Source organism: Papio anubis, chromosome 4 (assembly GCF_008728515.1).
Source record: "Papio anubis isolate 15944 chromosome 4, Panubis1.0, whole genome shotgun sequence".
In the NCBI taxonomy this organism is placed as follows: Eukaryota; Metazoa; Chordata; class Mammalia; order Primates; family Cercopithecidae; genus Papio; species Papio anubis.
In genome coordinates, this window is record NC_044979.1 from 100,531,184 (window position 1) to 100,557,195 (window position 26,012).

The window sequence follows — 26,012 nt, forward strand, 5'->3', positions numbered from 1 at the left end:
GATGACAGGCTTTGCTGCTGGCTCTTCTCACCACTGGGTTGGTTGAGAGCTTGGGAATAAGACAGAGCCTGAGTGAGTCCAATCTCTGCCACTCACTAGCTATGAAACTTTGGGCAGAGTAACCCCTCTAAGCCTCTGTTTCCTCATCTGTAAAATGAGGAAAATGATGGTCCCTACCTCATACGGCTGATGTGCAGATTAAATGAGAGTCTAGCATACTCTCTGGTACATGAGATGCATGTAATCAATGCTAGAGCTGATTATGATAACCATATAGACCTACAGAAGTGATACGATTGCTAACAGTGGTTATTTCTGGTGGCAGGATCAGAGACGATTTTTAATTTCTTGTTTTTCCAAATTCTCTTCAGCAGGCATGCATTGCTTTTACAATCATGAAAAGAGGCAATTGAAATATAATAGATTGCTGATCCCCTGTTCTTGATGATTCCTCTGAAACATTCAAACTTTCTCTATGGCTCAATGAGCTCCCCAAGGCTGGGCCTATGTCTTATCTACTTTGGAGTCTTTAACATGAAACACATAATTTGACACACAGTAGGCAGTCAATACTCATTTCCTGAAAAAAATCTCAAAGGCAATTGCTTCAGGTTTTAATTTCTCAGTGTAACTAAACATCTTTTCTTCCTCCAGGAATTCTCTTTTCTCACTTAGATACAATTGCTAATCCTTTTGCCAAATTAATTAAATCCTCTCCAGATTCTCCCCAAATTCCTCCAACTATTGAGTTGGTTTTAGGCGGTGATATGGTTTGTCTGTGTCCCCACCCAAATCTTATTGTGAATTGTAGCTCCTATAAATCCCACATGTCGTGGGAGGTAATTGAATCATGGGGATGGGTCTTTCCCGTGCTGATCTCGTGATAGTGAATGAGTGTCACAAGATCTGATGGTTTTTTAAAGGGGTGTTCCCCTACACAAACTCTCTCTTCCCTGCTGCCATGTAAGATGTGACTTTGCTTCTCATTCGCCTTCCACCATGATTGTGAGACCTCCCAAGCCATGTGGAACTACAAAGGAAAACTCTTTCCTTTATAAATTACTCAGTTTCGGGTATGTGTTTATTAGCAGTGTGACAACAGACTAATACAGGCAGGTTTCCAGAAAGCATTTTACCTGAGTTCCCAGAAGTCATGCTGGGGGGTGTATGGGGAGGGAGGCGGGCAGGGGTGGTTAGATCATTGATTTGAGATCAAATCTTTCCAGTAGTTAAATGAAGATCTAAGAGTCAGAATACCCTAGATTATATAAAGAGATTATAAAAGGAAATAGACATTTCTAAAAATGTATTATATTTTAAATTGAAACCCATAATGAAGAGGATGATTGTTCTTTACCCGTGGATAGAACACAGGGTTACTGATGATTACACTTAGCTATTGCTGTCATTTGGTTCTTTTGATCTTCACTTTGAGTCAATGGAACTGTTCAGGCGTTCTCTAAGGAGGGCAGAGACAAGCAAGACACTGCATCAGCATTTCTTCTACAAAAGAAGAGTCAAAATAAATGACATTAGCCCACAGCAGCTGATATATTTTAATTCTTTCCTCATGCTATTAACAAACATGAGACTTTCTCTTTCCAGGGAAGTTGGATCTGTATAGGAATCCAAATTACAGCTGAGTTATACCGAGGGACAGCCCTTGAGAAGCATAGAAATCTCCAAAGTGGCCTCTTTTACACAGAATCTGGATATTCAGTTCTTCCTTTGATCCCATGTTACAAACTAGATTATTCTTTGCTTTAGATGTCCAACCATTCAGACTCCTAGCTGGGTCTTACAAGTTTCTAGCTCAGGAGGGAGTCGTTGAGTGGCAGGGAGTGGCTCTGTGGTTTCTGGTTATGTGGGGAACATGTGGGAAGTGCAAGGAGAAAGGAAAACTCCAGGCTTGCACACGTCAGTCGGGGCTGGTTTCTGTTCCTGTAACTTAAGATTTCAGTTGACATGGTGCCAATTCCCTGGCAGGCATGCAGAGAAGCCTCTGTTCTCTCTGCCGCGCTGTGGCGTCTCACCTGGACACCTGGCCCCTGAAGCCGAGATCTTTCTGCTGTCACCACAGCTCCTCTCTCCAGACTGTTCAGATCTGGTCCTTGTCAGATGGAAGTGCACACACTGCCTCTGCCTGTCCCCAGGGAGCAAGACGTAAACTTCCTCCTTCATCATTCAGGCAAAAACTGAATAAACAGATGAACACCAAATTATGCAAATCTCCGTCATGTAGGCCAGGTTGCCAAACATGCCCAGACCTGCTTAAGCAGAGAAGTAAAGGCTGATCAAGCTCACATCTAAAATCCTGGGTTATAAGGAAAATTCCAGCTGACTTGGAACACAGCCCCAACTCCTCCCACATGATACCAGCAAAGAGCTGGTCCAGGAAAAACTCCACTTGTTCAAAGATGAGTCATCAAAAAGGAAGACATACAGGATCTCTGCAAATGTAGGAAACGGATAGGAAAAACCAGTGGCAGATGTGGAATACTCACCAAGAAGAGGCTGTCACGGAGCAGACACCAGTCGTAACCAAGCAATTGCCAGGCACTTAAAAACTTAATGAAATGGTTGCCTCTAAGAAGGAAAAGGATAAAGTGAGCTCAGGGAAAGGATGGTAAGGTATCAGGAGGGGGAACATGAGCTCAGAAGAAAACTGGAAAAAGAAAAGAAAGGCAACTAGGGCTAGTCAGGGTTCTCCAAAAAAAAAAAACAGAACCAATATGATATCTATCTATCTATTATCTTGTATGTGCATATAAAATATATATAATGTGTGTGTGTGTATATTTACCTAACCAAACCAATGCAATGATGATTCAAATCAAATTTAACAACAAATCCTAAACTAGAGTGACCTACTCCCCTTTGGATTGTCTCTTTGTAAGTGAGAATGGGCCATAAATGTCCTTCCATTAGGGATGAGGGTCTTTGCTGCCTGCATTGCCTCCTGTAGTCACTGGCATTGATATCAGTGCATCTAAACTCCCATGAGTGGGTCATAATGAATCCTAGACTGATATGAGATTTTATCCTAGCTATCTGAAATAAGAATGACTGGTCTCCCTTGCCCCCAGAACTTCTAAACAGTCGGCTGAGCCCGAGACCCTGGGGACATGGGTGAGATCAATATGGCAGACTTGCCTCACTGCATGACTTGAAGTCCTGTCAATAGCAGCCTTAATTTTAAATGTGATAGGAATCAAATTAAATGGATTTGGTCCCTCTGTTGGTCAGACTAATCAGAGCAGCTGATGAGGTAGCATATTCATTGGAAAATGTGAATTTGGCCAAGGATCTGTCAGGCCTTGTGGTGGATTTTTGTGACAGGCAATTTGCCACGGGCTCTGATTGTCTCTGCATGCTCTTGCTGGGGATGACAAGAATGCAAGGTCCTGACTGTTCCTTGCTTGAGACATTTCTCTGGGTTGTGTTTGCAGTAGACAGTCTTGACAAAGCAATATCCCCCTGCCCCAGACAAAGAGGCAGGCTTGCTCATCACTTACTGTTAAATTGTATGTTCCCAAGCTCGGTGTTCCTTAGCTGCAGTACAAACACACTGCGTGTACAGTAACCACCTGGGCCCCTCCACATCACCCCAGTGGAACTTGGGGACATGGAAAATCAATGCTAACTAACAGAAACCTCTTGCAACTTGTTCTGCCATGAGTAGTGTAGTCCTTTGTCTCTGATCCAGTCTCATGTCATCTGCCAGCATCCATGAAACTGTAACAGGCTTACTAGCTTGTAAGATGGGCAAAATTCCAGACTTTCATAGACTCCAACACACATGACCCAAGTAGGGCCAATCAGGGATTCTTCCCAAAGATATTTCCTCAAGAGCGCTTCTCCAGAGTTCTTTACTGCTGATAGATGGGTGATGGGAAAATGCCATCCATTTTCTCTCTCTCTCCTTCTTCATTAGTTTATATATAAGTTGTTGGAGGTTAATTTTACAATTTGGTCTTTTGGTAACAGAATATTTAGAGGGACTGTGATCAAATTCAAGTAATGAATATAGCCAGAGATAGATACAATTGTTGTTGGCACTGAGTATCTTCTCATTTGGGAGAAAGGGTAGGAATATCTTTACTGGTAAGAAGGATAGCTATATTTTGTTCATTGTTGTATAGAAGTTCAGATATGTGTAGGAGGGTGCATATGGAAACTCGGTAGCCAAAGAGGTGGGTGGTGACAGTTATCACTGTAGTGCCTCTGAATTCCAAATCCACTCTTCGTTATCCTCCTTTGTGACACTGGAGCTGAATCCTGTAAACATGTCTTTGCCTGCTAGCACGATACTAAGTGCTGTCAATGGAGGGCTCTGGAGGGACACTGCAGGAAGAAGAGGCTCCCTTCCTTTCCTCTTGCTCCCGCTCTTGACTGCTGCGTGGGGCACCCAGAGATGCTCACCCCTGGTGAGTTTCCTGAGGAGTTCTGCTAGCACCTCAGTCAGCTCTCCAGCAAATTTAGCAGCAACCCCACAGGCAGGTTTTCACCAAACACTGCTGAAGCCCCAGATGGTGGCCCAGTGTGTCTCATAAATGCTCCAGCAGCTGGCTCCCCTGAGTTTCAGTAACATACCACGGGTGAAGTCCTAGTGAGTGCCTGCGCCTCAGACAGCAGCTTCTCAGTGAGTGTTGTCAGCCCCCACTCTGCTGCCCCCACCGGTGTACGGGTTTCTTGCATGCCAGCCTGGCCTGAAGCACTACAACAAACTTCTTTGCCATCCTGCGGACTCTAGCCACACCATCTCCAACGGTGTCTGAGTCTCATCCCTGGGGAGACCCTTTTCCAAGTTGGTTCCTTCCTTGGGTTCTCTGCTTCAGCCCTAGAGCTAATGCCTGCCACCTATATCCACGATTCCTGGTTTTTGTTTATTTATTGTTTTTGAGACGGAATCTCACTCTATTGCCCAGGCTGGAATGCAGTGGCGTGATCTCAGGTCACTGCAACCTCTACCTCTCGGGTTCAAGTGATTCTCCTGCCTCAGCCTCCAGAGTAGCTGGGATCACAGGCGTGTGCCACCACACCCGGCTCATTTTTGTATTTTTAGTAGAGACAGGGTTTTGCCATGTTTGCCAGGCTGGCTTGTATTTTTTTTTACTGTGGTAAAACATACATAACATTTATCATTTTAACCATTTTTAAGTGTACAATTCATGGACGTTAGATACAGTCACAATGTTTTGCAGCCATTGCCACTATCTATTTCCAAAACTTTTCTATCATTCCAAGGTGAAACTCTATACCCATTGTAATAGTCTGTTCTCACACTGCTACGAAGATACTACCTGAGACTGGGTAACTGATGAAGAAAAGAGGTTTGATTGATTCACAGTTCTGCGTGCTGGAGGAGGCATCGGGAAACACGGTCATGGTGGAAGGCAAAGGGGAAGCAAGGCAGATCTTCTCTTCACAAAGTGGCAGGAGAGGGAGAAAAAGAGAGAAGAGAGCCATACACTTTTAAACCATCAAATCTCATGAGAACTCACTCACTATCATGAGAATCACCTCTATGATCCAATCATCTCCCATCAGGTCCCTCCCTTGACATGGGATTACAATTTGAGATGAGATTTGGGTGGGGACCCAGAGCCAAACCTTATCACCCATTAAACAATAACTTCCCATTCTCCCCTTCCTCCAGCTCCTGAAAACCTCCATTCTACTTTCTGTCTCTATGAATCGACTATTCGTGGTACATTGTATAAATGGCACCATATAATATTTGCCCTTTTGAGTCTGGCTTATTTCATTTCATACATAATGTCTTCAAGGTTTATCCATGTGGAGCATTTATCAGAATTTCATTCCATTTTATGGCAGAATCACATTTCATTTTGTTTATCCATTCACCTGTTTCAGTAACCTTTAGACTTCTTTTTATCCCTTAGAGGCTAACCCGCTATTATTAGTTCATGATTATTTATATTACACTTTCCCTGTTGACATTGTATAGCTCCTGTCTCCTGCCTGATACATCTGTCTTAGGAAACTGCCTTTCCATCCCTGTGACTGACGGGGCCAATCATGGAACCTCATTTCCCTCACCATATATAGGATTGGCCCATCACTCTGATAATAGTGATGGGTCCCAGGATAGGCACAAAACCAACCAGCAGCAATCCCATGCCTTCCCCAGGATGGAAAGATGAGTACTGGGAAAAAGCTTTTCACTGGGATTGCCACACTGGTGTTCTTGAGGCCACATCCCCAGATACATATAGGGTCTCATCTTGTGGTAGGAGAAATTGAGGACAACAGACAAACAGCAATAGAGATGAAAGTGAAAAATGGAGACGTTTCTCATATACCTGGAGAAAGTGCAGCATGAGAAGAAGGTTAAAATTTAAGGAAGTGAGAGCGCAAATAAGAGAGTGAGAAAGAGCAGCTGGATGTGCAGAGGACACATCAGGAGATAGCAGGTCATGATACCATGAAAATCAGGCTGTAAAGGGAGCATTTTCCAAAAGAAGGAATGAGTAAATGTAGGCTGCAAAATGCCACTGGCTTGGGCACCAGGTTGTCGTTGACCTTGGTGACAGCAGAGGCAGCAGAGGCAGCATGGCCTGGCCTCGGTGCCTCTCCACCGCCATCTCCGGCACCCCGGAGACACCATCCTCTGGCCATACTTGCCATTCTGCGGAGCTGCCACAGCCCTCAAGCTTCTCCATTTTCCTTGACCCATCCCCGTTTGTCCTCTTGACCAATTCTGACGGATTCTCCAAAATTCAGCTCAACCTTAGATCTCCAGGTTAGTTTTTCACTCCCAAAGAGGAGGAGACGCTCCCCAGCCCTTTGTGTGTCCCTTCCTTTGATGGCGTGTGATTACACTGTTTACTGTGCATGTCTGCCTCCTCCTCCAGTCTGAGAGCTCCTTAAAAACAGGGACTTTGCCTTATGCATCTCTGTATTCTAAGCACTCAGCCCAAGGCCTGGCTCTGAAATGAGCTCAGTGCACATTAATGGATCAGTGCCTGGAGGGAGGCACTCGCTGATCTGATCCTTTTTTAGAAAAACGGGATCTGGTTGCCATGGCGCTGAAAGAGCGCTTTCTGTACCTGCTGTTTTCAGGATGAGCAAATCACTTTCAGCTGACCACACTGTGGCATCTGGCCAGCAGGATCTGCAGAATCCAGCACGATGGATGCCGAGCCAACCCTGAGATGGAAGAGACACCTTTCCTCCTTCCGAGCAGGTAAACTATTGAGTAACATCAAAGAATTTCATTTTTTCTACCCCTGAAAGATTTAAAGGTCTCCTCTTTTGTCAATATGCCCCTAGCTCTCCTGCCAGTTTTCTCTCGCCTCCTGCACAGTTTTTCTGTCTCCTTACTGCTGCTACTCTAAGATAGGGCTTTAGCCTATAGGCCAAATCTGGCCCACCACCTGTTTTTGCAAATAAAGTTTTATTGGAAGACAGCCATACCCATTTGTTTACATTTTGTCTATGGCTGCTTATACTCTACAATGGTAGAGCTGTGGCAGAGATTGCACGCCTGCAAAACAACATATTTACTATCTGGCCCCTTGCAAAAAATAAAAAAGTTTTCTGATCTGTACACTAGAGAACGAGCTTCACCTGATAAGAGATGATAAGGAAATAGTGCAACTCCAAATGGGACAACAAGGGAAAGAGAAAGGAAAAAACAGAATATGTTCCTAGATTGTTGTGTGGGCAATGTATGGGAGATGAAGAATACTACAGTATTTACAAACCAGATAGTAAAAGCTTAAACAAGAAAATAAGAGTAAGAGCCAAGGAAGGCTGAGGTGAGAGGATCGCTTGTGCCCTGGATCGCCTGACTGAGACCAGCCTGGGCAACACAGGGAGACCCCGTTTCTACAAAAAGTACAAAAAAATAGCTAGGTATGGTGACACATGCCTGTAGTCCCAGCTACTCGGGAGGCTGAGGTGGGAGGATTTCTTGAGCCCAGGAGGCCAAGGCTTTGGTGAGCTGGGATTGCGCCATTATACTCCAGCCTGGGCAAAGAGCAAGACCCTGTCTTAAAAAAAAATTCTAAAAAAGAGCATTAAAAAAAGTGTACATATAAAATAACCACAGGAATAAAATTACAAACCTTTATAAATACAATTTTTAAAGTAAAAAAATACATTGCATAGAGAAAGAAACACAGCAGATATAATACATGATTAATATAAAGTAACGTGGCAGAATGGAGACCCAATATATCAGTAAATATGAGAGGACTCATAAAAAGAAAACGTTTTTAATTTGACTCATCCTCTCAGCCTTCTTGGCTAGAACTCCCCATTCTCTCTTGAACCCATCCAATCAGGCTCCAATTCTCACCACCCCCACAGAAACTCTTGTCAAGATAACCAATGGCTTTTCAAGTTTCTATTGCTCTCTTTCCAGTCCTCATTTTCCCAAGTCTCGCAGCAGCAGTTGACAAAGGTGATCCCGCTCTCCCCATCAAACACTTTTCTTTACTGATTTCTGGGATAGCACCTCTCCCGGTGCAGGGGAAGGAAGGAAGACTTCCTTTCCAGAGACTTCTCAGCATTTTTTGCTGGATTCTCCTCTTCCTGATCTAATCGAAGGTTGGATTCTCCCAGGTCTCCTTCCATGGACCTCTTCTCTTTCCTCTCTTCTCTTTTTCTCATAGTATGTTTCATCATTCCCCTGGCTTTCACAGACAGGCTGATGATCTCCAGATTTGTATCCCAGACCCTGAGGTCTTCCCTGAGCTTTAGACTCACAGACCCAACTGTCTACTCAGCTTGGCACTGGCACCCATCCTGTTGGATTCTGCAGATCCTGCTACACAGATGCCACAGTGTGGTCTGTTTGGGTATAGACTAGACTTCTCAAACCTAATGTATTCAAAGCTAAATTCCTGATTTGTCATTCCTGCTTTGTTTCCTCTACAGTCTTCCTCATCTGAGGAAGCAGCAGCACCATTCACCTCGTTGCTTGGTTGAACAGGGGGAGTCATCCTTGACCCCTCTCTCTCTCATAGTTTCTCAGTAAGTCCTGTTGGCTCTGGCCTGGCACAGTGGTTCACGCCTGTAATTCCAACGCTTTGGAAGGCCAGGGCAGGCAGATGTCTTGAGCCCAGGAGTTCAAGACCAGCCTGGGTAACACAGTGAGACCCATGTCTCTATAAATACAAAACTTAGCTGGGCATGGTGGCGTGCACCTGTAGTCCCAGGTGCTTGGGAGGCTGAGAGGTGGGAGGATACCTTGATCCAGGCGGTCAAGGCTGCAGTGAGCCGTGACTGCACCACTGCACTACAGCCTGGGCAACAAGCGAGACCCGGTCTGGGAAAAAAAAAAAACAAGTCTGTTAGCTCTAACTTGATCACTCTTTAATCTGCTCCACCAAGATCTCTGAGGGCCGAGCCACCCTCCTGTCTGGTCTGGGCTACTCCTGTAGCCTCCTAACTGGCTGCCCTCGCCTCTACGTCTGCCCCTGCTTTTTTCCTCCACACCTCCGCCAGTGGGATGATTCTAAAATGCAGGTCAGATCACACCACCCCTACTCAAAACCCTCCAACTGCTTCCCATCCACACTTACAGGAAAATCCAAAGAACTCAATGTGACTTACACAGCCCTATGTATTCTGGCCCCTGCCTCTCTCTCCAGCCTCATTTCCTACTTTTCCCTCTCCTTCACCACATTCCAGAGGCCCTGGCTTCTCTCCTGTTTCCAGGACATGCCAAACACAGTCCTGTCTTAGGGCATTTCACTGTCTGGAAGAGCCTTGCCCAGGCCTCAGTAAGGTTCTGTTCTCACTGCATTCAGCTCTCTGCTCTTCTGAGGGGTCCTCATGACAATCACACAAAACAGCACTGCTTCACTCGCTGCACTCAGACATTGCTTCACATTTCCATAGTGCTCATCACCACTTGACAGTACTTTGTATTAAACAGTTTTGGGTTTTTTTTTCTTTTTTTTTTTTTTGAGATGGAGTCTCACTCTGTTGCCCAGGCTGGAGTGCAGTGGTGCGATCTCGGCTCTCTGCAACTTCTGCCTCCCGGGTTCAAGCAATTCTCCAGCCTCAGCCTCCCGAGTAGCTGGGACTATAGGTGCCCGCCACCATGCCAGGCTAATTTTTTTGTATTTTTAGTAGAGACGGGGTTTCACCATGTTAGCCAGGATGGTCTTGATCTCCTGACCTCGTGATCTGTGCCTCGGCCTCCCAAAGTGCTGGGATTACAGGCGTGAGCCACCGCGCCCGGCCCAGGGTTGTTTTCGAAATGGGGTCTGTCACTCAGGTTGAAGTCCAGTGGCACGACCTTGGCTCACTGCAACCTCTGCCTCCCAGGCTCAAGAGATCCTCCCATCTCAGCCTCCCAAGTAACTGAGACCACAGGCATGTGCCACCACACCCAGTTAATTTTTTATATTTTTGGTAGAGATGGGGTTGTTGTCTAGGCTGGTCTTGAACTCCTGAGCTCAGGCAATCCACCTGCCTTGATCTCCCAAAGTGCTGGGGTTACAGGTATGAGCCACCATGCCCAGCCTAAACACTTTTATTTGTCTTTCTTTCCTGTAAAATATAAACTCCCTAAAGGTGATGACTTTGTCTTACTCACTACTCTATTCTCAAAATGTGGCACAGTGCCTGAAAAATAGCAAGTGCTCAATAAATAATTGTTGAACGAATGAATGAATGGAGACATGGTTGTATTTTGGACTGTGATTCAGTGTTTCCAAATTCCTGACAGATTTTAATCTTTGGGAATTAGGAATGAGAAATTAAAATGTATAAGCAGTCCGGGGAATTTCTGAAATCCTAAATTAGGTACAGGTTGCCTCATATATGTTCATTTATTTACAAGATGAAACTATTCTGTCTGCTTTACAAAGGACTGTAGGTGGCTGGGAATCGTGGCTCACACCTGTAATCCCAGTACTGTGGGAGACCAAGGCAGGTGTATCACCTGAGGTCAGGAGTTCAAGACCAGCCTGGCCAACATGATGAAACCATGTCTCTACCAAAAATACAAAAATTAGCTGGGCGTGGTAGCACGCGCCTATAATCCCAGCTTCTAGGAGAACCTGCTTGAACCTGGGAGGGGGAGGTTGCAGTGAACCAAGATCACGCCACTGCACTCCAGCCCGGGCAACACAGCAAGACTCCGTCTCAAACAAACAACTGTAGGCTATAGTAAAGATGCCAACAGTGGAAAATGCCAGTGAACATTATCAGATTGTATTAGAATAACAACACTGGGATCTTCTAGCAAGATTACTACATGGAATTATGTGTCAAAGTTGCCAATTTAAGGACTTATTTTGCCTTCAAAACTTGTTATTTCTGGAACATCACTCCTAGGATTTATATAAAGTATAATGTGCACACAGACTTATTAGTATTTATTTGATTTGCCAGAAAACTCACTGTTAGAAGCAGTCATGCCAGGAACACACTCATAACACTCAGCAGCTACAGGCCAGGCTGGCTGATGAGAGGCTCTAAGCGTCTCATCTGTGCCCTTCCGGGAGTGGTTCCCAGAAATGTCGGCCTTAGCCTCTGACCCACTATCAGCGTGCTGTTCTCTTGCTCCTCCCTGATGTCAGTGGATTCATTTTTACCAAAAATGTCTTGATGTTTATTGTTAAGCTTGAATTCCCACACAATTTTAGCACTTCCCCCATTTTCTTGATGTCTCAAATGATTTTTCTTAGGACTCAGAGTTCAGAGAAACATGCATTTCCAGAGAAAAGCTGGGAAGAGACTCCTGCACGGAAACACTGTCTAAAAGCACTTTCACCTTGGTTGCTGGCAAACAGGCACGTAGCAAGCTACAGTTTAGGACCTGACGCCGCTTTGAAGGTGTGTCAGCTGGACACAGAAAACGAGGTTACGGAAACAACGGTCCCAGCATGGCTCACTCTCCACCACTCTGTGCTCTCTCTCCTCAGTCTTGTGGGGCTGGAGACGCGGTGGCTTAGAAGTGGGGTGACCTGGTTGTGATCAAAAGGCTCCTCCCTCTGTGCACCATCCATGGAAAATGTGCCTCATCTTGCACCACACACCAGTGGAAAAGGGAATTTTAGGAAAACTAGGACAAACAGAACTAAATAGAGCAGAGCCTCTAGTATGGGAAGAACAGTGCTTAAAAATTACAGAAATTACAAAATATAAAATAAATAGAACATACTATATGAAATGTAAAACTCTTATGCATCATTTTCTAAAGAACAGTATCAAAAGGCAAACAATATTACTTTCTTATTAGAAAACAATTTGGAAAAATGGGTCTTTTTTGCATTTTTGATACAATTTGCTTCAGTAATGCCACTGATTGGAATTTAAGGACATGATTCTAAATGCACAAAAGGAGATTTATATGTATGGATGTTGATTCAGCTCTTCCCTCTCTTCACCCAGAGCAGCCAGGCATGAGCTCATCCTCAAAGCTGGGCACATGGGGCCACTGTCCCAGGATGCTGGGTGTTTGGCCTATAAGGGATGAGGAAAGGAACTGCTCTTCATTGCAGAGACAGTGGGGCCTGATAAAGCTGTTCTGGCCACTAGATGGTGGTTGTGTTTATCGAAGACTACTGGATGCCTGCCAAATATCCGTGTTAGTCCATTTTCACACTGCTATAAAGAAATACCTGAGACTGGGTCATTTATAAAAGAAAGAGGTTTCATTGACTCACAGTTCCACATGACTGGGGAGGCCTCGGGAAACTTACAATCATAAGGTCATACTTTGGCAGAAGCAGAAGGAGAAGCAAGAACCTTCTTCACAAGGAAGCAGGAAAGAGAGAGGGCGCACAAAGGGGGAAGAGTTCCTTATAAAACCATCAGATCTCGTGAGAACTCACTCACTATCATGAGAACAGCATGGGGCAAACCGCCCCCATGATCCAATCACCTCCCACCAAGCCCCTCCCTTGAGAAGTGAGGATTAAAATTGAGATACTGAGTTTGGAACGCAGGAGGCGATGCTTCAGCCCTCTTGATGCTGGTTAGAATGTGCATCCGGTGACTCCTGTTTAGTCCTGGTTCCTGAACCACAGAGGGAGTTGAACAGACTGGAGCTTATCCAGGCAATATGACCATCAGGAAACTGTGTCACTGAAGAAGTTCTGAGGGAGCTGGAACTAGACAGTTTAAAGCGATGGCCGGACAAGCAAGTGTCTCCTAGGAGCCAATGGCTAAGGGCAGAGGGAGCAGAGGGGTTGTGTATGGCCCCAGAGTGCAGAGCAAGTACTAGTGAACCGAAGTTACAGGGAGGCAGATGTCTGTTTAAGACAAAGAATCTTCTCTGGGTCAGAGCTGCCCATGTGGACCGGAAGCCTGGGGAGGGAGTGAGCAGCACAACCTGAGAGAAGTTTGAGAGGAGGCTGAAGAGTTCCTCTGCTCCCCCAGTAAGTATGGAGCAGGAACCACATCTCAGATGCTGCAGGACCCAGGTGAGTCATCAGGAGGAGTGGCTCAGCTACAGGCACACACATTCGAAATTAAAACCAACAGCAGCACCAATAAATACTGTGCAGTCCAAGCAAAACCTGCTGCGGAGGTGGGATTCAGTGATGCCCAACCTCTGCCGTGGAAAGTGGACGGGGTAGTATATTGGTTTCTTGGGGCTGCCGTAAGAAAGAACCACAACTGGGGGGCCTAAACCACAGAAACTCACTGACTCACGGTCTGGAGGCTGGAAGGCCAAGATCAAAGTGTTGGCCGAGCCATGCTCCTGCTGAAGCCGCTGGGGGAGCCTCCGTGTAGTTTCTGGGAGCCCCAGGTGTTTGTGGCATGTGGCAGCATCTCTCCAATCTCTGCCTCCATCTTCACACGGCAGTCTCTGCTGTGTGTGTGTCCAGATTTCCCTCTTCTTACAAGTAGCTTGTCCTACTGGGTTCAGAGGCCACCCTACTCCAGCAAGAGCTCATCTTCATTTAATTAAATGCATCTGCAATGACCTTTCCTGAATTAGGTCCTACTCTGGGGTGACTTTCTCCTTTTGGGGGACACAATTCAGTTCCTAACGGGGAGTCTGAAGTCCACCCTGCTGGAGACTTGTCAGCCTGGAGTAACACCTCGCTTTGGAGAGGCTTTTGGCTTATGCGTCGGTTTTTGCCTGTCTCATCTTCCTGGCTTGAATAAGCTTCCTCCTTCCCACCAAACTGCAAGGTCCGAGCACCATTTAGTGGCTGACCCACCTTCTCTTTGCTGAAGAGAAATACAGCATCTGGGATGCCGTAAGTAAGAGCTGAGAGGGGCCTGGAGGACCTCTCTGAGGTCCCCCTCCAGGGGCGGGACCTCTTCTGCTTGGAGCCCTCTGGCTCAGAGGCTGTCACTAAAGGCTTCCGGAGGCAGAACTTGTGCCTAGCTCCCGCACAGCCCTGGCTTTGCCGTGCTGTTGATTTGTGGGTAGCTTCTGCCCTCTGCTGGACAGAGTGAAACATGCTCTCCTTCCGTTTCCGAGGACTCTTGTCTCCCTAAGTCACAAGTTCACAAACTCACAGAGCAGAAAAGGGCCAGAAGGTCAGCAGTCCCAGTCCCACTGTTCAGAGGCGGCTACTGAGGCCAGAGAGGGGAAAGGCCTTGTTTAAGATCACACAGATAGTTAGTTAGAGGAGGAGCTGGGACTAGAAATGGGTGGCCTTCCTTCCCACAGCAGGGTCTGGAGGTGTGGGGTCCTGGAGGAGAAAGAGAAGGCACAGGAGGAGGGTTGCACCTTACTCCTAGTAGAGACACCAGAAAGCAGGTGGGCAGTGTAACCAGGACCACCAGGTCAGCCCACTCACGTAGGAAAATCCCCTATCAGGCTGTGTGAGTGATCCCAGCTTTGCCTAACTCCACAGTCCTAAAAAGTCACCTATAAACAGAACCTTTGCCAATCAGATTATTTTCCCCTCTCCCACCTTCTCCTGTGTCCCAGATACAGGTTTGTGGCTCTTACCAATCTCATCATAGGAGGCCCAGGGATAGTATAGTAGTTAGGGCAAGCGCATTGCGCTAACAAATAGACTCAAAATGTATTAATAGCTCACACACAAGGGAAGTTTACTTTTTGCTCGTCAATAGTTCAGTGAGTCTATCAGAAAAGGGAGGGGAATGGCCGGGCGCGGTAGCTCAGGCACTTTAGGTGTATCACAAGGTCAGGAGACGGAGACCATCCTGGCTAACACGGTGAAACCCCGTCTCTACTAAAAATACAAAAAATTAGCGGGGCGCAGTGGCCGGCGCCTGTAGTCCCAGCTACTCGGGAGGCTGAGGCAGGAGAATGGCGTGAACCCGGGAGGCGGAGCTTGCAGTGAGCTGAGATTGCGCCACTGCACTCCAGCCTGGGCTACAGAGAGAGACTCCGTCTCAAAACACACACACACACACACACACACACACACACACACACACACAAAGTTCGTCTCCAGTGACTCTTCCTCACTTGGGTCCACTGACTCTCTGATAAATGGCTTAGTTATCAGCTTTGGTTTCTAAATTTGGTGGATGTGGAGACAGAACTGTGATCATCTTTGGTGCCCTATTAATCCCGGACTCTCTAAGTAGATAGCGTATGAGGGCAGAGTTCACCTTCTCCACTCTGAGAATGTTACACCTCTCCAGGATGGTGCCGAAGGAACCTCCACTCTGTCTAAATACTGAGACATCCTCTGGCTGAGCCTGATCAGAATATGAAATTGAGGCAGGAAAAAAGTTTGGACCTGAAATTTTCTTTTTATCTTGAAATGGCAAGTGAATTTAGTCTTTCAACTTTCATTTCCTACTGGGAATTTCATAATGGTACATTGTTTCTATTACACTGTAGGGCATCTTATTGTTGGCATTTTATTATTGGGGAATCTTAGTTTGTCATTTAATCTCCCCGTGGAACATGGGATGAGCTCCATCAGACCATGTTGTCCCCGGACGAAGCCGAGGGTCAGGCTGCTGATTCTTGCAGGCCAATAACAAGAGGCAGATGAACTGGGAAGGAAGAAAGTGTATTTTTGTAACCAGTTACAGGAAGAAGACCTGAAAAATATCACCAGACCAACTCAAAATTACAGTTTTCCAGGGTTTATATACCTTCTAAGCTATACGTCTGCATGTAAGTGTGCATTCATCTAAAGACATAAGTGATCAACTTCTTCTAATCTATAACTAAGGTGTGAAGACCTTCTTCTGGAGCCTCAGTAAATGTATTGAATCTAGATGGGTCCAAGTGCTGGGGTGATTACCCTTATCATATCTCCTGCTAAATCACAGAGGTTTGAGGAGTTCATTTAGAACTCCAATAAAATTTGTGTCTTCAGACCCCCAGTAAAAACTTTTTTTTTTTGAGATGGAGTCTCGCTCTGTTGCCCAGGCTGAAGTGCAATGGCGTGATCCCAGCTCACTGCAAGCTCTGCCTCCCGGGTTCAAGCGATTCTCCTGCCCCAGCCTCCTGAGTAGTTGGGACTACAGGATCCCGCCACCACGCCTGGCTCATTTTTGTATTTTTAGTAGAGACGGAGTTTCACCATGTTGGAAAGGCTGGTCTCAAACTCCTGACCTCAGGTGATCCGCCTGCCTCGGCCTCCCAAAGTGCTGAGATTACAGGTGTGAGCCACTGTGCCCAGCCGATAACAACGTATTTAATCCTAAATGGGTCCTGTTGAGAATTCCTTCCTCCTCTTGTCATGGTTCAAGGCACAAGAAAGGCTTAGGCAAAAAACTTGGAATAGAAGCTTTTGTTCTATTCCAGCCTTTGTATAAGGTCACTGGCTCCTTCAACTTTCAATATTTAACTTAACCACTCAGTCAGTGCTGCAACAGTTGTTACGGAGGCCTGCCTGTTCAGCTGCTAGAGAGACCTAGGATGCCACAATGTGGATGGGCAGAATTTGGGATGGGAAATAAACTAAGGAGGGAGTTTTCAGCCAAGGGTACAGTGTCCTTGGAGAGGATTTGATGTACACATTTTAACTGTTCCGGCCTCAGCTGATGCTTGGTTCATCTCCCAGGACTCTATTTTCCCCACAGTCCTCTCCAATGGGTGCTCCTTCATCCCTGGGCTGCTCTAGACCACAACCTCTGTGTCTTGGGTAAAACTTTGCTACACTGAAGTTCTTGGCTCTTCCAGTCTAGTCAGTGCCCACCATCTGCCAACCTCCTGCTGTCTGCCTTCATCAGCGAAGACCCTGACCATAGGCTCTCAGCTTCCTCCCCACTTGGAAGCCTCCCATGACCCTGGATGACATCAACACATTCCCATGAAGGGCCATACTAACACCCAAACCTGCCCTATTGCTTCAATCTCTTGACCTACAATCATCCCCATCTCCACCCACATTAATGACAATTCTCATGGCAAATCATGACAATTTGTCATTATTCAGAAATGCACCATTTCTGAGATATAGGTTTATTATCCCTAATCTGAAACTCTGAAATTTGAAATGCTTTAAAATCCAAAACCTTTTGAGCACCAATGTGATGCTCAAAGGAAACAATCATTGGAGCATTTTGGATTTCAGGTTTTCAGATTAGGGATATTGAACCTATATAATGCAAATATTCCAACATCTGAAAACATCTGAAATCTGAAACATTTCTGGTCCCAAGCATTTTGGATAAGGAATATGCAATCAGTATTACCTTCAACATCCCACTCTCTCTAACCGCAAACTCCCATCCTTCTAGCTCTCTAATTTACTTATTTCTTCACCTCTCCTTGTAAATGTTAAAGGAAAATAAATCTTGGGACTCCCAAAGTCAAAGTCACTAAGCCAAAGTGAAAAGTCAATCTGGGAACTGCAGGCAAACCTGCCTCTCATTATATTCCTAAACAAGATAGCTACAAAGATTTAAACAAACAAACAAACAAACAAATCTACATACCTCCCTCACAATTTGCCCACAAGAAAATTCCTTGTGAACAAAGGACAGAGAACTCAAAGTCATCCATCTGCTCACGTGAGACAAATGCATATCTGATTGCTTCCTTTGCCCTATGTTTCACTGAGCCAGGCTAAGGCTTAAGAGACTAGTCCTGTGAATTGTGTATTCAGTGAAAGGCTAATTAGAAACTCGAAAGATTGCAGCTATTTTTCTCTTAGCTACCTATCACCTGGAAACCCCCTCCCTGCTTCCAGCCATCCCACCTTTCTGGATCACCTGATGTACGTCTTAACATGTATTGATTGATGTCTCATGTCTCCCTAAAATGTGTAAAACCAAGCTGTGCCTCAACCACCTTGCGCACATGTCATCAGAACCTCCTGAGGCTATGTCATGGATGTGTCCTTAACCTTGGCAAAATAAACTTTCTAAAATGACTGAGACCCATCTCAGATATTTTGTGTTCACAACTGGTAACCACAGAGGGATTCTGAGTGGAGATGCCCCTGACCTTTGACAACTCTATCAGTGCGTGGTAGCAGCTTGAGCTGTTTTTGTGGCTGAAACCAATAGGACAATTGACTGAGGCCTGGGAGCCATCCCACCCCCAGAGAATCCCTGATCTCCCCAAATTTGTTGAGATCGGAAGTTTATTTTTCTGTGTAACTCCTTTTTTGGAGTTTTACTTGCTTCCAACAAGGAAGGCAAGTTTTCCTGCTTCCATGATGATGGAAAGCAGGTAACTCCTTTCCGGAGTTTGAGCTCGTTTCCAACAGGGAAGATGAGTTTCAGTTTTTTCCTGCTTCTAGGATGGTAGAGAGCAGACTTCAGCCTGAGACCCATTACTAGGTAAGTAGCTGAATTGGGGTTTTTGTCTTGGCTAGAGTTAAGATTAACAGCCGGCTGGTCTTAATTTCTCCTTACCTTTAGAGCACTCAGTGACCATATAAATTGTGTGATTGTGTGTTTGTTCCACTTAACTGTTTTTGTTGTTGTTGTTGTTTGTTTCTGTTTCTTGTTGTTTTCATCTTTTCCCATTGGGTTTGACCAACTCTATCCAACTTGATCAAATCCGAAGGAAAGTTCCAAATTATGGAGAACAAGACCTCTGAATTGGCTAAATTCCTGCAACTGAAAAAGAAAAAAGAAAAAAGAATAAAACAGCCAGCAAAAGGAAAAAAAAAATTTTTTTGATTTTTATTACCTTAGGGGCTTTATTTACATAACAAGGCCATCTTTTGCTAACCAAGCCAAACTGAAAGAGCAATGGTTGTCCCCCAGCGCTGCAGTTTGGAAACTAAGGTTCTGTCCTTATTTTCATCATGACCGCCTAAGTTTGGTTCCTAAATCAAGCCCTTTCTGGTTTGGTATTTGCATTACATTTGAAATATCAGCAATTTGTCCTAGCTAAAATACAGTAATGAGATTTGAAGGGATTTTTTTTTTAAGGAGCTTAATGGCTACAAGCTTAAAAGCTAACATCCAGGGGTGTGCGTGTGTGTGTGTGTGTGTGTGTGTGTATTTAAGGCCCTGTTTTTCTCTCCTACAACTTTTTGAGCAAAATTTTTTTCTCCGTCAACCAAATTCTGTTTTCTTCATTTTACTTCTGCTGCCTCTTCTTTCTCTTGCCACCCTCTGCTGAATGAGGAATCTAAAATAGTTTCTAACAGCCTGGGATTCCTTAAAGAAAACAGAGAAGGCACCAGACTCCTTTTTGGGGAGCAACCTCTATTTTTCCTTATGGAACCCAAAGACTGTAAAACGGAAAAGTTCGTCTCAGATTTTACACTGCTTGCTTTTGTATTGTGTCACTGGTTTCTTTTTCTCTTTCTTTCTTTCTTCTTTTCTTTCTTTTCTTTTCTTTTCTTTTCTTTTCTTTTCTTTCTTTCTTTCTTTCTTTCTTTCTTTCTTTCTTTCTCTCTCTCTCTCTCTCTCTCTCTTTCTTTCTTTCTTTCTTTCTTTCTTTCTTTCTTTCTACTAAAATAATTATTTTAGTCAAAGAGTAACAACAGAGGTTACTCTTGGTTGTTTAAAGTAAGGAAGAGAGTATTTCAGATACTTAGAGAAAGGTTTATGTTTAAAAAAAAAAAAAAAGGAGAGTGCAGTTATAAAACCATCACATGGTCTTAGCCTCATAATAATTCTCTTTTTGGAGACCCAGGATTCAGTGTGGGCTCTGCCCAGAGCTCAGAGATCCAGTTAAAAGACAGACTAAATTTAGAACTACCTATATAAATGAAATCAGTCTTCTTATACAATCCTATAATAGATTTCTGTAATTTTATGTTTGATTTGGCTTTCGTTTTTAATCTCCCCCTACTAGTGAGAGGTGAAGCCAGCTGGACTTCCTGGGTTGAGTGGGGACTTGGAGAACTTTTCTGTCTAGCTAGAGGATTGCAAATGCACCAATCAGTGCTCTGTGTCTAGCTAAAGGATTGTAAATGCACCAATCAGCACTCTGTAAAAACAAACCAATCAGTACTATGTGTCTAGCTAAAGGATTGTAAACGCACCAATCAGTGCTCTGTGTTTAGCTAAAGGACTGTAAACCCACCAATCAGCACTCTGTAAAATGGACCAATCAGTGCTCTGTAAAATGGACCAATCAGCAGGATGTGCGTGGGGACAAATATGGGAATAAAAGCTGACCACCCCAGCCGGCATTGATAACCCACTTGGGTCCCCTTCCATGCTGTGGAAGTTTTGTTCTTTCACTCTTCATAATAAATCTTGCTGCTTCTCACTCTTTGAGTCCGTACTACCTTTATGAGCTGCAACAATCACCGCTAGGGTCTGCAGCTTCATTCCTGAAGTCAGCGAGATCACGAACCCACCGGGAGGAACGAACAACTCCAGACACACCACCTTTAAGAGCTGTAACACTCACTGTGAGGTCCACGGCTTCATTCTTGAAGTTGGCAAGACCAAGAACCCACCACAAGGAATAAATTCTGGAAACATCTTGGCAACCACAAAGGGACTATAACCAATCAGTGAGTACCACTGGACCCTTTTCACTTGCTATTCTGTCCTATTTTTCCTTAGAATTTGGGGGCTAAATACCAGGCACCTATCAGCCAGTTAAAAGTGACTAGCGCAGCTGCCAGACTAAAGACACGGGTGTCAGGCTTTCTGGGAAAGGGCTTTCTAACAACCCCTGACTCTTCAGAGTTGGGAGCATTGGTTTGCCTGGAACCAGCTTCTGCTTTTCCTGTACTTCTGGGCTGAGCTGAGGGTTGACAGAGAGGAAAGCCATTCAGCTCCAGGGTCCTGACAAAAAGTTGGCTGACTCTGTAGCCATGAGTGGAACTCTCAAAGTCACATCGCTCAAGCGAGACTCACCCATCTATCCTATCTATCCTGACCCTTGCCTCCTGGGTCCTAACGCTTGTCAGACAAACTTCCTCCTGCCTCTCTTCTCCGAGGCTAGTCCTGCTTCTAGAAACCACTCCCTGTCTCTGATGCTTTCCTAGTTTCTCTTATAAGAATCATTTCTAGTATAAACCTCAGGACTCTGTTCCCTTCCTTAGGCACCTGGGCTCACCAATCAGAAAGATATAATTTTTGCCCAAAGCCCCACTGGGGGAGGACTATCTGGAATTTTAGGATCCCTCCTCAGACTAGCAGGCCTAACAAAAGAGATTCCTAAAGCTAGGATATGGGGAACCTCAGAAATGATATTGTTCCTATTCATATGATGAGAAGTGAGGACAAAAGGCGTCATTCTTCCAACCCTGGAGATCCCTTCCCTCTCTCAGGGCATCGCCCTCCCCTTCATTTTTGGGGCATAACATCTTTATAGGACAGTGGTAGGTCCCAATACTAACAGGAGAACACTTAGGACTCTAACAGGTTTTCGAGAATGTGTCAGTAAGGGCCACTAAATCTGATTTTTCTCAGTCCTCTTTGTGGTCTAGGAAGACAGGCAAGGGTGCGGGTTTTCGAGAATGCATCTGTAAGGGCCACTAAATCCGACCTTCCTTGGTCCTCCTTGTGGTCTAGGAGGAAAACTAGTGTTTCTGCTGCTGCGTTGGTGAGCACAACTATTCCGATCAGCAGGTCCAGGGACCGTTGCAGGTTCTTGGGCAAGGAGCGGGGGAATAAACAAACCAAAACCACGGGTGGTTTCTTCTTTCACATGGGAAATGCTCAGATATCAACAGGCTCACCCTTAAAATGCATCCTAAACCATTGGGACCAATTTGGCCCGCAAAACCTGAAAAAGAAGTGGCTCATTTTTTTCTGTACTACAGCCTGGCCCAATATTCTCTCTCTGATGGGGAAAAATGGCCACCTGAAGGAAGTATAAATTACAATACTATCTTGCAGCTTGACCTTTTCTGTAAAAAGGAAGGCAAATGGAGTGAAATGCCTTATGTCCAAGCTTTCTTTTCCTTGAAGGAGAATCTACAACTATGCAAAGCTTGCAATTTACATCCCATGGGAGGGCCTTTCAGCTTATCCCCATATCCTAGCCTCCCTATGGCTCCCCTTCCTATTAATGATAAACCTCCTCTAATCTCTCCCGCCCAGAAGGAAACAAGCAAAGAAATCTCCAAAGGACCACAAAAACCCCCGGGCTATCAGTTATGTCCCCTTCAAGCTGTAGGGGGAGGGGAATTTGGCCCAAACTGGGTACATGTCCCCTTCTCCCCTCTGATTTAAAGTAGATCAAGGCAGACCCGTGGAAGTTTTCAGATGATCCTAATAGGTACATAGATGTCCTACAAGGTCTAGGGCAAACCTTCAATCTAACGTGGAGAGATGTCATGCTATTTTTAGATCAAACCCTGGCCTTTAATGAAAAGAATGTGGCTTTAGCTGCAGCCTGAGAGTTTGGAGATACCTGATATCTTAGTCAAGTAAATGATAGAATGACAGCTGAAGAAAGGGACAAATTCCCTATCGGTCAGCAACCTGTCCCCATTGTGGATCCCCACTGGGATCTCAAATCAGATCATGGGGACTGGAGTCGCAAACATCTGTTGACCTGTGTACTAGAAGGACTAAGAAGAATTAGGATAAAGCCCATGAATTATTCAATGATGTCCACCATAACTCAGGGAAAGGAAGAACATCCTTCTGTCTTCCTCGAGCAGCTATGGGATACCTTAAGAAAATATACTCCCCTGTTACCCGACTCACTTGAGGGTCAATTGATACTAAAAGATAAGTGTGGCCAGGCGCGGTGGCTCAAGCCTGTAATCCCAGCACTTTGGGAGGCTGAGATGGGCGGATCACGAGGTCAGGAGATTGAGACCATCCTAGCTTAACACTGTGAAACCCTGTCTCTACTAAAAAATACAAAAAAACTAGCTGGGCGAGGTGGCGGGCGCCTGTAGTCCCAGCTACTCGAGAGACTGAGGCAGGAGAATGGCGTAAACCCGGGAGGCGGAGCTTGTAGTGAGCTGAGATCAGGCCACTGTACTCCAGCCTGGGCGACAGAGCGAGGCTCCGTCTCAAAACAAAACTCCTGCCTCAGTCTCTGAGGATACTACCAACTCAGCTGTAGATATCAGGAGAAAGCTCCAAAAGTGAGCCCTGGGCCCTGAACAAAATCTGGAGGCATTATTAAACCTTGTAACCTCAGTGTTCTATAATAGGGACCAAGAGGAACAGGCCAAAAAGGAAAAGTGAGATCAGAGAAAGGCCACAGCCTTAGTCATGGCCCTCAGACAAACAAACCTTGGTGGTTCAGAGAGGACAGAAAATGGAGCAGGCCAATCACCCAGTAGGGCTTGTTACTAGTGTGGTTTGCAAGAACACCTTAAAAAAGATTGTCCAATGAGAAAAAAGCCACCCCTTTGCCCATGTCCACTATGCCAAGGCAATCACTGGAAGGCACACTGCCCCAGAGATCAAAGGTTCTCTGGGCGAGAAGCCCCCAACAAGATGATCCAACAACAGGACTGAGGGTGCCCGGGGCAAGCGCCAGCTCATGTCATCACCCTCACTGAGCCCCAGGCATGTTTAACCATTGAAGGCCAGGAAATTGACTCCCTCCTGGACACTGGCATGGCTTTCTCAGTGTTAATCTCCTGTCCCGGACAGCTGTCCTCAAGGTCTGTTACCATCTGAGGAATCCTAGGACAGCCTGTAACCAGGTATTTCTCCCACCTCTTCAGTTGTAATTGGGAGACTTTGCTCTTTTCACACGCCTTTCTTGTTATGCCTGCAAGTCCCACACCCTTATTAGGGAAGGACATATTAGCCAAAGCTGGAGCTACTATCTACAAGAATATGGGGAACAAGTTACCTATTTGTTGTCCTCTGCTTGAGGAGGGACTCAATCCTGAAGTCTGAGCATTGGAAGGACAGTTCAGAAGGGCGCAAAATGCCCACCTAGTCCAAATCAGGCTAAAAGACCCCACAACTTTTCCTTATCAAAGGCAATATCCCTTAAGGCCTGAAGCTCATAAAGGATTACAGGAAATTGTTAGACATTTAAAAGCTCAAGTCTTAGTAAGAAAATGCAGCAGTCCCAGTAATACCCCAATTCTAGGAGTCTTCCTAATTCCCAACATTAGCATTGCCCCAGGAAATCAGACCCTATCAGTGCCTCTCAAAGCTCAAGTCTGTCAGCAAGCAGAGTCATACAACTAATACCTCTACATACAGGGTTAGGAATGGCTACTGATACAAGAACTGGAATAGCCAGTTTATCTCTTTCATTATCCTACTACCACACACACTCAAAGGATTTCTCAGTTTACAAGAAATAACAGAATCTGTCCTTACTCTACAATCCCAAATAGACTCTTTGGCAGCAGTGATTCTCCAGAACTGCCAAGGTCTAGACCTCCTCATTGCTGAGAAAGGAGGACTCTGCACGTTCTTAGGGAAAGAGTGTTGTTTTTACACTAACCAGTCAGGGATAGTATGAGATGCCACCGGCATTTACAGGAAAAGGCTTCTGAAATCAGACAACGTCTTTCAAACTCTTATACCAACCTCTGGAGTTGGGCGACATGGCTTCTCCCATTTCTAGATCCTGTGACAGCCCTCTTGCTATTACTCACCTTCAGGCCCTGTGTTTTTAACTTCCTTGTCAAATTTGTTTCCTCCAGGATCGACGTCATCAAGCTACAGATGGTCTTACAAATGGAACCCCAAATGAGCTCAACTAACAACTTCTACCAAGACCCCTGGCTTGACCCAGTGGCCCTTTGGCTGGCCTAGAGAGTTCTCCTCTGGAGGACACTACAACTGTAAGGCCCCTTCTTCACCCCTATCCAGCAGGAAGTAGCTAGAGTGGTCATTGCCCAATTCCCAACACTTGTTGGGGTGTCTTGTTTAGAGGGGGAATTGAGAGGTGAAGCCAGCTGGACTTCTTGGGTTGAGTGGGGACTTGGAGAACTTTTCTGTCTAGCTAGAGGATTGTAAACACAACAATCAGTGCTCTGTGTCCAGCTAAAGGATTGTAAATGCACTAATCAGCACTCTGTAAAAATGTACCAGTCAAGGCTCTGTGTCTAGCTAAAGGATTGTAAATGCACCAATCAGCACTCTGTAAAAATGCACCAATCAGCACTCTGTGTCTAGCTAAAGGATTGTAAACGCACCAATTAGCATGCTGTAAAACCGTGCCAATCAGCACTCTGTGTCTAGCTAAAGGACTGTAAATACACCAATCAGCACTCTGTAAAATGGACCAATCAGCACTCTCTAAAGTGGACCAATCAGTGCTCTGTAAAATGGACCAAAGCAGGACGTGGGTGGGGACAAATAGGGGAATAAAAGCTGACCACCCCAGCCAGCAGCAGCAACCTGCTCGAGTCCCCTGCCATGCTGTGGAAGCTTTGTTCTTTCGCTCTTCATAATAAATCTTGCTGCTTCTTACTCTTTGGGTCTGCACTACCTTTATGAGCTGTAACACTCACCGCCAGGGTCTGCAGCCTCATTCCTGAAGTCGGTGAGACCACGAACCCACCGGGAGGAACAAACAACTCCAGACATACCACCTCTAAGAGCTGTAACACTCACTGCAAGGTCCGTGGGTTCTTTCTTGAAGTCAGTGAGACCAAGAACCCACCAGAAGGAATAAATTCCGGAAACACTAGCACGAGACTCTCTCTCTGTACCTTGAGATGTAAATTTCACTATCTGACTTTTAAAGGAACTAAGAGTTCCTTTAATATGCATATTTAGGATTATCTTAGCTGACAACTGCCTAGGGTAACAAGATCAAG

General features: G+C 45.3%; 2 long non-coding RNA genes across 4 annotated transcripts in view; both read right to left on the minus strand.

Moving 5' to 3' along the window:
• Positions 1–226: 226 nt before the first annotated feature.
• LOC103882926 lies at positions 227–4,947 on the minus strand. Its single transcript, XR_644908.4, has 3 exons — positions 2,505–4,947; positions 2,034–2,195; positions 227–1,503 (listed from the first exon to the last, which is right to left on the minus strand). It is a non-coding gene; the product is annotated as an uncharacterized LOC103882926 (long non-coding RNA).
• A 12,838-nt stretch (positions 4,948–17,785) lies between these two features.
• Positions 17,786–26,012, minus strand: part of LOC108585028 — a 34,996-nt gene continuing 26,769 nt past the window's right edge. For all 3 annotated transcript variants that reach the window (XR_004183241.1, XR_004183242.1, XR_002520981.2), the window contains one exon: positions 17,786–18,954. This is a non-coding gene — a long non-coding RNA (uncharacterized LOC108585028). The remainder of the gene's footprint in view (positions 18,955–26,012) is intronic.